Source organism: Thermobia domestica, chromosome 16, assembly GCF_964235325.1.
Source record: "Thermobia domestica chromosome 16, izTheDome1.hap1.1, whole genome shotgun sequence".
NCBI lineage: Eukaryota > Metazoa > Arthropoda > Insecta > Zygentoma > Lepismatidae > Thermobia > Thermobia domestica.
The window spans coordinates 178869656-178884772 of record NC_137469.1 but is presented as its reverse complement, the minus strand read 5'-3'; positions in this window follow the sequence as shown (position 1 = coordinate 178884772).

Genomic DNA, 15117 nt, shown 5'->3' with positions numbered 1-15117 from the left:
TAGGATTATTTAAAAAAAAGTACTAAACATTTCAGTTCTCCAGTTTGTTTGGAGAACTGAAAGAATTCTCCGTGTTATTTATGTGGTATATTTTAAACATCCCAAAATTATTGGACATTTCGTGCAATTCTACAATAATTATATTTGGCATGATAGTAGCTTTCGAGACTAACCCACAGAAAACTTGCCAAAAGTAATTATTTTAAAATTTTATTGGGTCTACAGTGGGGATGAAGAAATTCCCATATTATTTAAATGGGTGTCTTCTTGGGATATAAAATCGTTCCTTTCACGTTCCTTTCAGGTACTTGAAATAGGAAAAGAAACTTGGAATTGGTAGAATTGTGGATTTTAGGCATGCAAGGCCGTAAGCAGAGCCAAGATGGTGATGTAAGGGCGAACTCCTAGCAAGCCAAATTCAGTAAATATTAAGACCAAATGCAGAAAATTTACTTGTGTTGCAAAGGCTTATATATATATAAGATATGCGACGCTGTAGACCGATCAAACTCGGAGGAGTGAGGCTAGTTTATGAGTATAAAAGCATATGAACAGTTTTCTAGAAAATTGAGACTCTCTTGTTCGTAGCTCCAGAATATATATACAGGGTGTTTATTTATTATGTTGCCAAACTCCACTGGTGAAATCCTCACACCTAAACAATTAAAAAAGTCACGATGAACACCGGGCGAAAACGCTTTGTTTCAAAATTACTATATGCCAAAAACGAGAAAATTGTAACTTTGATGCTGCGTAGCTCGAAAACAAAGAAATATATGAAAAGCAGTTAAAGAAACATTAGAGGAACTAGTACACTGTCTATCTAAATGACCATGTTCCATAGTTCAGAGGTATCGGCGCAACGGATTTTATAAAGGGAGCTGTGGTATAGGTTTCGCTCTTCCACCTATCTTTCTATAAAATTATGTGAGCCGGTACAACTCAACTCTGAAACATAGGTATTTAGATAGAGAGTGCACTAGTTCCTGTAATATTTCTTTAACCAACTTTGATATCTCTCATAGTTTTCGAAGTAGGTAGCATCAAATTCAGCATCTCTTAACCTTGAAACAAAGAGTGTTTCGCCCTATTTTCATACGGATTTATTTTATTGTTTAGGTGTGAGGATTTGATCAGTGAATTTTGGCCACATAATAAATGAACACACTCTCTCTCTCTCTCTCTCTCTCTCTCTCTCTCTCTATATATATATATATATATATATATATATATATATATATATATATATATACTTGGGTAAAGATGCCACACGTTTTCATTCTTATCCATTTTTCGCTCCTGCAATTGAGGTGAAGTCGTTGAATTTATGATTAACTAGAAGACTAATGTCTTGTTTGTAACATCTCAAAAGATAATTTTATTTCAGTAAATTTAAGAACTTAAAACAAACCAATTACAAAAAACCTTCAAGTCGGGCATCTTCGGCACGCATATTGAGGAAAGGTGCCCCAGTTTTATAATTTTTCAAAATGTGTTGATAAACATCATAGAAACAGGCAATTATGCTTTTGTATCACTAATTTTATTAACTTTAATTTCTACTTACAATCTATCTAATTAAAAACAATCAACAAACTTACAAATGTTCTCCCTGTATATTTTCTGAATTTATTTGTAAACAATGGATAGAAATAAAAGAGAAAAAGAATTGTGAACGTTACATATTATTAACATTTGTTCATTTTTCTTTCAAACTTTGATTTTTACGACCACAATTTATGCAGTTATTCAAACCACAATTTATGCAAAAACCGGAATCATTCAAATTTTCCAAGGCGTTCACACTGGAAATCGAACCCAGGACTTCGTGTACTATCCACTAGAACAGAAAGGAGGACGGCTTTCTTTTAAAATGTAAAAACCTGCTCCCTGAAAAAGTAATGTATCCCCTTATAACAACTCGCTAGCTGCAACACTGGTACATCTATGATGATATCTGATGAATTAATGGAAATGCTCTACATTTTACAATGAAGGGATAATTGATTTACCTTTAACTCTTCATTTTACAATTCGACCAGGTAAAGGACGTTGTAACAAATCAAGTGTGTCGCAGGACCCCTCCCCAAGGATATATATAGTATTTTGAACAACCCTCATACATATCTAGCTCACACAAATGGCTTAGAACTCAATCCATGCACATTCTTTTGATTCAGCTTGCTAGCCAACTTGTGCCATATACATTATGTGATGTTCATTCGGTGCAATTTTGATCACGTAAGGAACGAAAAGAGAAAAGTATATAAATAGAATATTACATCATTGAAAGAAGCAATCCAGCCAGGAAATCAAGCCGCTATTCCAGATTGGAAATTTTACGTTTGCTTCCAAGTGAACAATAAATTACAAATTATTACAGAACAGTTAGGTTTCAGTTTCAAACCAAACATTGTTCAAAACATAATGAACGTAAAAATCCTCCCAAACGTCATAAACTGGTTGCTCCGAAGAGCAATCTTAAACTTTTAATGTTATAGAGTGGGGCGACATTCCCTATTATGATGCAAGGACGCCCCAGGTGATCATGTGACATGCTCGTGGACGCAAAAACACAACAAAGCACATTAGCGTTTGTAAAAGACTGAAGCTATTAAGCAATTATATTTCATTCATGTACGCCTATTGAATTACCATCAAGAGCATTACTACGTTTCATCTTTAAAATTATAGACACTGAAATAAGAGTAATTTAGCCTCGTGAACAGGTCTGAGCAAAAACAGCTTCTTTCTCCGATGCAACTTCCACATATTTACTCAACACTGTGTACACTTTCACGCGCATGGCAAGTGCTGTGACTACGAGTCACAGACCTGGAGCAATTCAAGCAGGGGTGTCTTTACTCAGCGGAGTATCTTTAACCAAGATACTTATATATATCACAGGGTCTTGACTGAGTAATCGAATAATCGTAAAGAGTGAAGGTATTATATTGTATTGTATTAAGGTGAAAATGAGATTGAAATGTACCCTTATGAAGTCTTTCCTTATAACGCTATCATGATACTAGTGCATATTATACTTGAATAATAAGACAAAGCTCAAAATTATTAAAACTCCAACTGTAATTTTTTCTTGAAGTAAAATATTTTATAAAATATATAAAATAAAAATTGCCTTTAATTAACCCCTTAGTAACATTTGAAGTATTAATGAGGCTATTTTGCCCCCTCTGGAAAAAGGAATTCCATATTTCTGAAAGTTTTGAGTGTATTGACACTGACTGTCATGACACTTCTTTGTTTTAAGAATAGCTCCTTTCCACTTATAACTCTGTTCGTTAATTATATTTTTTTACTCTTAAATTTTTGTTTGACCACAAATAGAACCTGAGTTATACGTAAAAAAAAAAACAATTTTACGGCCAACTTCACACTGGCACAACAAAGTGTGAAAATAAAATATTGCAACATTGAAATCGATTGCCCGTGTTTGCCCAACAAAAAATTTTTGTTTCCCCACAAACAAACAAAAAAGTTATAAACAAAAACTTTTTTACGCCTAATAAACTTTACAAGCAAAATAAAAGATTTGTAAATACAAGGTCTGTATGATAAGTAATGAGACTCGCCGCGCCGCGGCGCGCGTGTCGCTGGAGCGGGTTTGTCGGTGATGGAGGATGTAGGGGGGGGTCCGAGCAAAGCAACGCACCGCGCGTCAGTTGGCTCCGAGCCTTAGTGGAGCGCGGACAAGCCTTGGACAAAGCCCTTGTGAACATTCTTGTCACGGCGGAAAATCAACAAACATGGAGGGTTCCATCGAACAGCGTTATGCGATCAAATTTTGCGTTCGCCTGGGGAAAACGGCTACTCAGACGCTTTCTCTCATCACGGAGGCCTACAAAGAGGAAGCCCTATCCAAAGCCCAGGTGTTTCGTTGGCACAGTGCGTTCCGGAACGGCCGGGAAAGCGTTGAGGATCTGGAGAGGGCTGGACGCCCGACAACAGTGACTACGGACGAAACTGTGGCAAAAGTGAGGGATCTCCTGAACTCAGACCGTCGATTATCGTTGAGATTGATTGCTGATGAACTCGATATGAACCACACAACAGTGCACAAGATTGTGACGGAACAATTGGGAATGAGAAAAATCTGTGCGAAACTGGTGCCGCGAGTGTTGACTGACGAACAAAAGCAACGACGTGTTGATTGTTGTCAGGAACTGTTGAACCTCATGAACAGTGACCCTAACTTTGAAGATGACGTCATAACAGGTGACGAGTCGTGGGTGTTCCAGTACGACCCTGAAACGAAACGTCAAAGCGCGGAGTGGCACACTCCTGCGTCCCCGCGCCCCAAGAAGGCCAGAATGTCGAAGTCAAAGGTGAAAACAATGTTGATTGTTTTTTTTGACAATGTGGGGGTGGTCCACAAGGAGTTTGTACCCCAAGGACAAGCCGTCAACGCCGCCTTCTACAAACAAGTCCTTGAGAGACTGCACAGGAGCGTCAAGCGGAAAAGACCGGCGATCGCTAGCCGGTGGAAGTTGCATCACGACAATGCCCCTGCCCACACCGCCTTCTTAGTGACCTCCTTTTTGACCCGGATTGGGGTGGAAGTCCTTCCACAACCACCCTACAGCCCAGATGTGAGCCCGGCCGACTTCTTCCTCTTCCCGAAGCTGAAGCCACGCTTGAAAGGAACCCGTTTTGCAGACGTCACAGCCATCCAAGCAGCCGTGACCACATTTCTAAAGGACATGCCGGCTGCTGACTTCCAGGGGGCGTTTGCAGCGTGGAAACATCGATTGCAGAAGTGCATCGACGCAAGAGGAGAGTGCTTCGAAAGCTTTTAAGTCCCTGTACAGATCAGATCAATAAAACAATGTTTCCAGACCTGGTCTCATTACTTATCATACAAACCCTTGTATTTATATTTTTTCTACAGAAAATATTAATTGCTCATATTTGTCTATCAAAACCAACCATTTTGCGCTACATAAACGGAAAACTATGGAACGGACTATGCATCCAATAGTAACAATGACACAATCATATTACTGCATTTGTAGTGTGCAAATTGTAATATTGCGGAATCTAACTTTTTTTATATGTGTAAATACAAGAACTATCATTAAACAAACAAAACATTTGCTGGGTAAACAAAATCATTTGCTGGACAAACTAAGGCAATATTGGGCAAGTCAAACAAGGGCAAACATAGGGCAATCAATACTTGTGATTAGAAACATAACCGGCTTGAATTATCGCATGTAGTCTCAAAAACGTACGAAATTAGGTTCCAGCTTCTTTTCTATCGTTGCGCAAACAAAAAGTAATGCTGGGCAAACAAAATCAAGTGCTGGGCAAACAAGGGCAAACATAGGGCAATCAATATTTGTGATTAGAAACATAACCCGTTTGAATTATCACATATAGTCTCAAAAACGTACGAAATTAGGTTCCAGCTTCTTTTCTATCGTTGGGCAAACAAAAAGTAATGCTGGGCAAACAAAATCAAGTACTGGGCAAACAAGGGCAAACATAGGGCAAACAATATTTGTGATTAGAAACATAGCCCGCTTAAAGCTTCACATGTAGTCGCGAAAACGTAAGATTTAAAGATTTTCTATCGCAGAGCAAAAAAAGAAAACTAGTCCTGGCCAAACAAAATCAAGTGCTGGGCGAACAAGGACAAACGTAGGGCAATCAATATTTGTGATTAGAAACATAGCCCGCTTAAGTCTCAAAAACGTTCGAAATTAAATTCCAGCTTCTTTTCTATCGTTGGGCAAACAAAAACTAATGCTGGTCAAACGAAATCAAGTGCTGGGCAAACAAGGGCAAACATAGGGCAATCAGTATTTGTGATTAGAAACGTAGCCCGCTTAAATTTTCACATGTAGTCTCGAAAACGTACGATTTAAGTCTTTTCTATCGCTGGGCAAACGAGATCAGGTGCTGGGAAAACAAGGGAAACCATAGGGCAATCAATATTTGTTATTAGAAACATAGCCCGCTTAAATTTTCTCATGTAGTCTACCTGTGTGGCTTGAAAACGAGCAATATCTACAGAAAACAAGAACAACGAATTCAGAAAACGACATACTGTAGCTATATGCTACACGTGCATCGAAAACGTACAATTTAAGATTCCAGCTTCTTCTCTATCGCGGAGCAAACATAGGACAATCAATATTTGTGATTAGAAATATTGCCCGCTTGAATTTAAATTTGAATTGAATTTAAATTGAATTTAAATATTGCCCCTGAAATTAAATGCAGTATACTTTTAGAGCATGGCTACTGAAGCGCCTCTCATGGCATTCAGTGGCAAACTTGATTTGACGTTAGTGGTAAACATAAGCAGTACGCGTCAGTACGTATCAAGTCATTAATTTATATACGAACGGTAAGTTTTAACGGAAAAGAGAAAAATATGAGCGACAAACAAGTTAAACTTCATATGCGTAGATTAACAATTACACTTATGTATTTTACATTTATTTATGTTCAATTTATTAAGATATAAAAATTAATATATCACTATTCAATTAAACATAGTTGTATTTCGTATCCGTTTTATTCTTTACGTAACCTTTTATTATAAATGGAAGTTTAAATACCTTTTGATGTATTTTTATTTCTAAATAAGCTGAAATGTGCGCTGATATAACCACATGTAATTATTATATTGAATATTATTATTAAAATCTATACTTAATTAACTTAATCTTACGTTAAACTATTTACAATCAATCTGGTGTTCAAACGTGCATGATTTGACAAGTTCAAACGTTACCACGAAAACGTTAAGTCAAGGTTACCGCTAAAAGCCACGAGGAGCGCTGATCTTTATGCCCAAATCATTATTATGAATGACTTACCAACTATACGTTTTACCGACTGCTGCTATAGACATGTAGTTGCAGTATATTACGTGTGGCGCTATAGCAAGTCTTGTCAGAAGTATTGCCAGAATGTTTTAATATCTCCGCAAAACCAAGTGAATTCAGCGACTTAATCGATTTAAATGTTATTGAATAGTCAAGCCCTCGTGATAAGGATACTCCGGAAAAAACAACCTGTAATGACAACGAAATTAGCACGCCATGTCTACAAAATGAAGCAAAAACAACCAATAATGAGTCGAAGATAAAAAAAAAAACGAGGGAAATATTTGACGGCATGTCCTGATGTTAAACCCACTCATAGTCGTCCCTTGCAAAAGCGGAAAGGTGATTTGCTGCGAAACGGGTTGTGTACTCAAACCACTCAATTAGGACGGTGTAAAAATACAAATTACACTAACATGTACTTTTGATTCGATAATAGAAATTATAACGCAAGCGTACATGGATAACATATATTACAAGAATGCAGCCGATGTCCGATATCGGATCAAAATCTCGTTGTCGCACTTGTACAAAATTATGCCATAAACAGTATCAACCAAGAATTATACATTGAAAGAGCAAATATATTATATACATTGTTTACGGTAAGGAACAATATCCTGAGTTGCGAGGTTAACGTAAATTGGCTAATCGAAAAACTTTTTTCAGAACTAGGAACTGTTGAACAGAAAGGCAAATGTTCCTCTTGTCAATTTGATATAAGAAATTCAGTTTTGTTAGAAATTGTACGCACAGGATTTACTCATAATTCTTTTGGCACACAACTAGAAACATTCGTAAACGATTTTTTTAATGCCACAGAAACGAAATGCCCATCTTGCGAAGCCATTTCTATTCAGAGAAATCCCGGAATAAATTTATTTATAGAAAGAATTTATATTCGAAAGTCAATTTTACAAGATCATTCCGCAATTTGCAAAAGGAATACGCTTGATAGATATCCCTTACTTTATTATGATTGGAAACACGAAATTTCTTCTTTCCGGTGTAATACATAAAACTCCCGGGCATCTTTCTGCTACCAAAAAAAAAGAAAAAGAAGATTACCGGTAGTTCGACTATCCATGATGATTTAGCAACTCGCACACATGCGACAACTGACAGTAAATGAGTAAAACCGTACACTATTATATACACACGCTCAATGAATAGTACACTCATGTATATACCTGTCTATTCTCATTTTATATCACCGGTTTTATAGAATATCATGCATAAAGGGAGAAAAACAGGCAATTATAGACATGTATATTTGAACCAAGAGATGAAGCCCTAAGCTGGAAATTACTTGTCAATAATCGTTTCATTCTCCGTTGTGGTTGTATTTTATATTGTATTGAATGTTGTACTTTATGTAGTATTTTATGTTATATTTTATGTTGTATTTAATGTATTTTATGCATTTTATGGTGTAAGTAAGCAGAAAAAAACGCAATGTTCAGATCACTGACAAAAATTGTTGTCTAAGTTTTTACAGAATAAATTCATCTTGTAACTTCGAAAAAGTATTATAAACGTTGTGTTAACGAAATTCGTATCACGAGCAATCAAAACATACGATTTGAAGTGAAAGATATGATTTAGCCATTTAAAAAATCAACCGTGTAGTTTACTTACATAAGTAAACTGTGATTTTTGTAGAAAATTCTCAAAATGAAACATGAACGTTTTTATGAATCGACAGAAAAAGTATTATTTTTAATGTAGGGATGTGACAAGTATGTGAGAACAAATATTATGTAACAAAACTTTAATAATTGTCAATTAGTCTCTTTAGTTTAACTTGGACGTAGCTATAAAAACATTTTATAAAACAGCGTCTTTTTAATTTTACTATTTAATACTATTACCTTACAACGAGAAATATTTTTTCTTACATATTAATATCGCACGGAAAAATGTATAGTGACTAAAATACTAGGTGTTTAGAAGAATCAAATAAAATTTATGTTACACGTATAATTTTCGACATAAATTTCTGGTACTGCAACTAAACGTTTACGAGTACTTGCTATACATTTTTCTCCGTGTGGTTGTTTCTAATCACAAATATTGATTGCCCTATGTTTGCCCTTGTTTACCCAGCACTTGATTTCGTTTGCCCAGCATTAGTTTTTGTTTGACCAATGATAGAAAAGAAGCTGGAACCTAATTTCGTACGTTTTTGAGACTATATGTGATAATTCAAACGGGTTATGTTTCTAATCACAAATATTGATTGCCCTATGTTTGCCCTTGTTTGCCCAATATTGCCTTAGTTTGTCCAGCAAATGATTTTGTTTACCCAGCAAATGTTTTGTTTGTTTAATGATAGTTCTTGCATTTACACATATAGAAAAAAGTTAGATTCCGCAATACTACAATTTGCACACTACAAATGCAGTAATATGATTGTGTCATTGTTACTATTGGATGCATAGTCCGTTCCATAATTTTCCGTTTATGTAGGGAAAATGGTTGGTTTTGATAGACAAATATGAGCAATTAATATTTTCTGTAGAAAAAATATAAATATTTACAAATCATTTATTTTGCTTGTAAAGTTTATTAGGCGTAGAAAAGTTTTCGTTTATAACTTTTTTGTTTGTTTGTGGGCAAAAAATTTTTTGTTGGGCAAACATGGACAATCGATTTGCATGTTGCAATATTTTATTTTCACACTTTGTTGTGCCCTAAAATTGTTTTGTACGTATAACTTAGGTTCTATTTGTGGGCAAAAAAACTTGGGTGGACAAACATGGGCAAACGATGGGCAATCGTTCTGTATATAGTTTTACATTTTATCTCGATTTTTCGGGCAACTTCCAACACCTATAACATCCGTCACTAGTTCCTTGCCTTTTCTAAACATCATCATCATCATCTTAAAATTCAGCACATTATGTCATTTGATGGTGTTTCCGCCGAAACATTCAGGTATTACATGAGATATATAATATCATTTACGTCAGAAAAAGTTATGGTCGAATTATAGGTAATAAGAAAAAATGACTCACAAAGATTTTAGTGATAGTACTGAATATTCAAACGATTGTGGCAAAGAAGAGATGAATTACCAAAAGAAGAAGGCTTTTCTGCCCAAGATTCTTTTAACTGTTGTAATAATAATGAAACCGTAAGAATTAGAGATGAGGATGAGCGAGTTGTTTTTAAACTCGATTCGACTAGAAACAGACATCTTTGAGCTGAACTTCAGAATTTGTTTTCAATTCTTGTCGAGTTTAAAGTCGAGTCGAGCCAAATCGAGTCAAGTCGTATGTGTACAGTTGTTTCAAGTACTTTCTTCAAGTATCCTACATATACAATATAATTATTATCAATGATACTTCTACTACTACAACTTGTTGTTGTTATTATTATTATTATTATTATTATTATTATTATTATTATTATTATTATTATTATAACAACACCATGCGGAAACACGAAAGATTTTAATACTAAGAGCTAGTTGACTGGCGACCTCGTTATTAGTAAAGTCTAAGAGGCAAGGATTTCGTTCACGAGATCTTAGGTTTGAGGTCCAGAGAAGGAAGAATTCGGGCTCGAGCCAAAAATTGTTGAAAGTTATAGGGCGCAGGCCAAACATGTTCTAAACTACTTGGCCCGGGTTTAGGGTAGTCGGCCCGGGTGACCTTAACTAAGACTATGGCTCAGTTCAACCGAGCTTTCTTAAGCCATCGGCTCAATTGAGCCTAGCCGATGTCTTATCCCAACCCAGCCGGCTCGATCTGTTCTCTTAGTTGAATCGAGCTGAGCCGATTGACATCACTACCAGCGTTGGGCTTTTGCTTGGACTCAAAAATACGACAGTGTAAGTCTCAGCTTTGATGGTAAGAAGTAAGGTATATACTTGTAGTATTTTCGGTGAGTGTATAATGGAGTCAAAACAGAAGATCAACGCTCGTACTATAAGATGCATGTCTGTAGATCGTGTACAAAAGCAGCCAAAATGTATTTAATTTGTTCAAAGTAACAGGGTTTTCCTGAAGGTTTTCCTTTTTGATTGTCTTGTTAAGTGTTAGTATGAATGAGATCCTTGAGTTTCTGTACGTAATGCAATTAAAATTTACTATTTATTCTTTAAGATTTTTACGATGTTGATTTTAAATATATATATTTAAAAACATAATCGTTTATTTAGTTGAACTTACATATGAATTAGAACATTTAAGAACCTTGTTTTGATTTTTCTAAAATATACAGCATATGTCGACAATTGACCTTATGATGATGTTCACACACAGCGTTTCTGCTGACCTCCACAGTAAATAGTCATCTATAAATTAATTAATCTGTTCTTCGTACAATTGCTTATTAAAAATTATTTTATTTTATAGATGAAGAAATAGAAGATATAGACAGCAAAAACATAACGATTGGACCAGAAGGTAAGATACAATAAATATATTTCTAACTTTATAATAGATAAAGTTTTAAAATTAGTTTGTTATTATGTAGTGTAATTCTAGGTACATCTTACATATTTTAGAATGAACTATGAAATATTGAATAAAATATGTGACGAGAACACTTACTTTTAGTTGAATTGAAGAATAAACAATGGATGAATTCCCGTACTTCTGTCGCCACGTAAAGAGTTTTTTCTCCTTCTTTTGAAACCGAGTTCTGTTGTCTTTCTGTTTTAACTTTCTGGTAGAGTACATAATTCAGTAGTTTTAGACAGCAACTAAGGTACCCAGAAATGTCAGAGTCTAGTTGTATAGTGTGACGATGTGCAGACTCCATTTTAAGTATTTAGCTCGTAATTTCCACACAAAGATGAGATCTGCTCGCACTATAAGTTAGTGGGTGTCACAAAAGTTTTATAATCAAATTACACCATGACTTTAATGGGAAAAGTGGATTAACCTAGGGGAAATGACAACATATAATTCAAGTTATTAAGTTTATTATACAACTAAAATGGTAGTATACATCAACATTTAATTTAGGTATTTTACAAAAGTAATTTGATATCTGCCTCTTCATTGATTTTCGACTACATTAACATAAATTGAATAACTGATTGGACATTCAAGTATTTGAGTTAGCAAAGATGGAAAATGAATTACGAGTATGCGACTTATAGTCTTAGTCGTGAGAGTTTTACTATCGACTGATGAATCATTTTGTAGTGCTGATTGACATATTATTACTTGAACTCAAAATAGCAATTGTGCATGTACATACCTTGTATAGAAGTCTTGTTACACCTTGCAACTTGGTGTCCCGAATGTCTGAGTTACTATGCTCCTAGTCACTACGTCGTTGCCGCCCGAAGAATAATAATCTAGACCTTGAGGTCCCTTTTTATTATTTTGCAAGGGCCACTCCCAAACCTAACATCAGTCATCACATCCTGGTCGTCAGATTCACAAATATGGAAACTTGTTGCTCTTTGCATTCTGATTGGCTATTAGCAAGTAACCGCACCCAAAATTATGGCGTGGTCCAGCACGCACGTGGATGGCGTGACTGTTACCGCCGGAAGATGTCAATAACAGGATTTCCAGAATTATCCACATTTATCTATGACTGGTCCAGAGATTCTTAACTATTAACCAAAATTTCCGCAAATGCGGGGTCACGTTGACAAAATTGTAATTGTTCATCCTGTTAGTAACCAAGCATAAGTAAACATCCTATGAGTTTTGCGCAGTAAAACAACCACAATCACCTTCGAGGTCTTGCGTAGTTCCGTTCTCTGTTACCAGCTCATGATAAGCTAAAAGAGAAAACCGTCCTGTAAATGTACATTAATCCAAAATATAGCCTTTTTCAATTCCTTCAATAAAGAGCAATGTAACCATATTTTGAATCCGGCGTCACATTCCCACTGCTTCATAATTTTCGTCCTCGAAAATCATCAAGAAGCGAGCGTTAAAGCGGGCTGAAGTAATCATACTTTTCGAATGACCCTCGTATTAAAGGAAGATTTTGCAAAATAGAAAAGGAGATTGTATGTCAAGCACATAATATGAGTAATTTAATACGAGTTTGTTTTCGGCATAGTCGTAATTCACTTTTTCTATACAATAAGATAAAAAAAACATTTGCAATATAAATGATATTTTCCGTCTCCTTATTAAAATAACTCAATAGACGGATACTTAAGTATGAAAAACATCAAATGAATAATCATAGAAATTGGCATAACATATAGCATATTGAAGTGGCACATTATTATAACATATTGCTGCTGTATTAAGTTAAGGAAGGGAAGTACGATATTAAGAATAAAGGTTAACAACTTTTTGAACATTGTGTTGAAAACATTTGGAATTTCTACAACTGCAATTAATGTCCTGAACATTTAATACTACATAGATAATGAAGAGTTGATAATAAGTTGAACATGCTACTGTGACTGAATGTGACTGACGTATTACATTAAGGTTAATGATAAAACAAAAAGAACAGTTATAACTTGCTTGCTACATTCGTATAAGTTACTGAATGAAATTACCACATTATACGTTAATAAGGTTAATAATAGGTTGAATATTCAACCTTACAAGAAATTATGTAATTGAATTACTACTTATATTGAAAGTCAATAATTTTTTGAATCATACGTTATTAGTAAAAGTTACTAGTACAATAATCTATTAATGCCCTGGAAGTTCAGTATAGTTAACAGGTTCCATGTCTTTCAAAATTCATTACAAATGATTCAAGCCTAAAACAGTGAATCAACATACATCAACATTTATCTTGAATGAGTCTGTGCATGGAGAGGGCATAGAACAAAATGAACGACAATTAATAACTAGACTAATTAGTAATAACAAAGAACTGTTAGGGTTATCGTTCTAACGATACAGTTATAATGGTATTTTAGATTCAAGCTCAGTTCTGTTAGGACTGTTGAATCTGAAACTTAGCAAAAAAAAATAGTACTGTTATACGGTTTTATGTACGTTAAATGCGTATAACTTAGTGAAATGTATGTTATTTCAAATTAAACGAAATAGGGTCTCATTAGGGTTGAACGATACACAATTAAAGATGAATTAGTATTGTTTATTCAGGAACACAGTTAGTTAATTTTTTAATCTAGCATTCTACCATTGTTTTCATAGATGTTAGTATCAATATCATGCTTATGAAGTGATTGACCAAGAATAATTAATTGATTAGAGATGGATGGCTAATAGATCGATTACATTAGCAATTTAAATGACATTAACAATTTATAAAACAAAATAACTTTTTGTGTTTGCCGTACATAATAATCAACCTTATTTAGTTGCTTGCAAGGATGAGTGAATATTTACAATATAATCACCCCAATTGAAGGTGAATAACCAGGAATATAATAATTTAGAAGTCAATTTCCATAAATAGATTGCAATAAGAAATTTACAGACTTGAGTTATCCATGAGGGACGTGAGAGAGTTATTGTTATTGATTTAACATGTAGAATCAAGCGGGACTATGGGCATATAGCTTTTGTAAGGTACTTACACTAAAATTTTGAGAAAAAAAAATAGACAAGACAAAAAGAAACTTAAAATGGAGTTGGCCCTTAGGTACGCCTTGAGTCTACATGGCATGAGACCCTGTTCCGTTATTATTGCTCTCTTTTTATACCCATCTGATCCTTATACCAATATAAAGGGTGAGTTCATCTCTTTCCTTTCTCCTCTTTTGTGCGCAATTTAAAAGTTTAAAAGTGTATTCAAAAGGAGCGATTAAGGAAAAAGATCCCTTGTTGTTATGATTCGAGGACTTCGGAGAATCGAACCAATACTTGATTAGGTTTGGAAACTCCACACCTAGTGGTTCTTGCTTCTGCCTGGTTATGGGTGAAGTATCAGATATATCGAATTTAGGCAATTAAAGAAGTTGAATCATTTATATTTTATTTATTTCGTGCCGGCAATCAAAGAGCATTGCCACAGGCGAATATCCACAACCCTAGGGGCAGGGGGCAATAGTCGGGTTTGTAACTTCTCGACTGAGGAGCAATCGTCTCTCCTTTCTTCTATTATTAAGCTGAAGTAGCCAATGGAGCGAGGAGAGAGGATTTTAGATTGTCGATCTTGTGACGAAGGGGAATCGAACCTCAGGGTACTTGTATTCAAGAACTAAACCGCATTCACAATATCAACATTGATTCAGTATGGAATCAACGTTTCCAGGGGGGGGGCTATTCTACAAAATCACGACAACTAAAAGGTATATAATATTAAATACATTAAGGAAAAGGTGCAAATTTAAATGCGCATATCA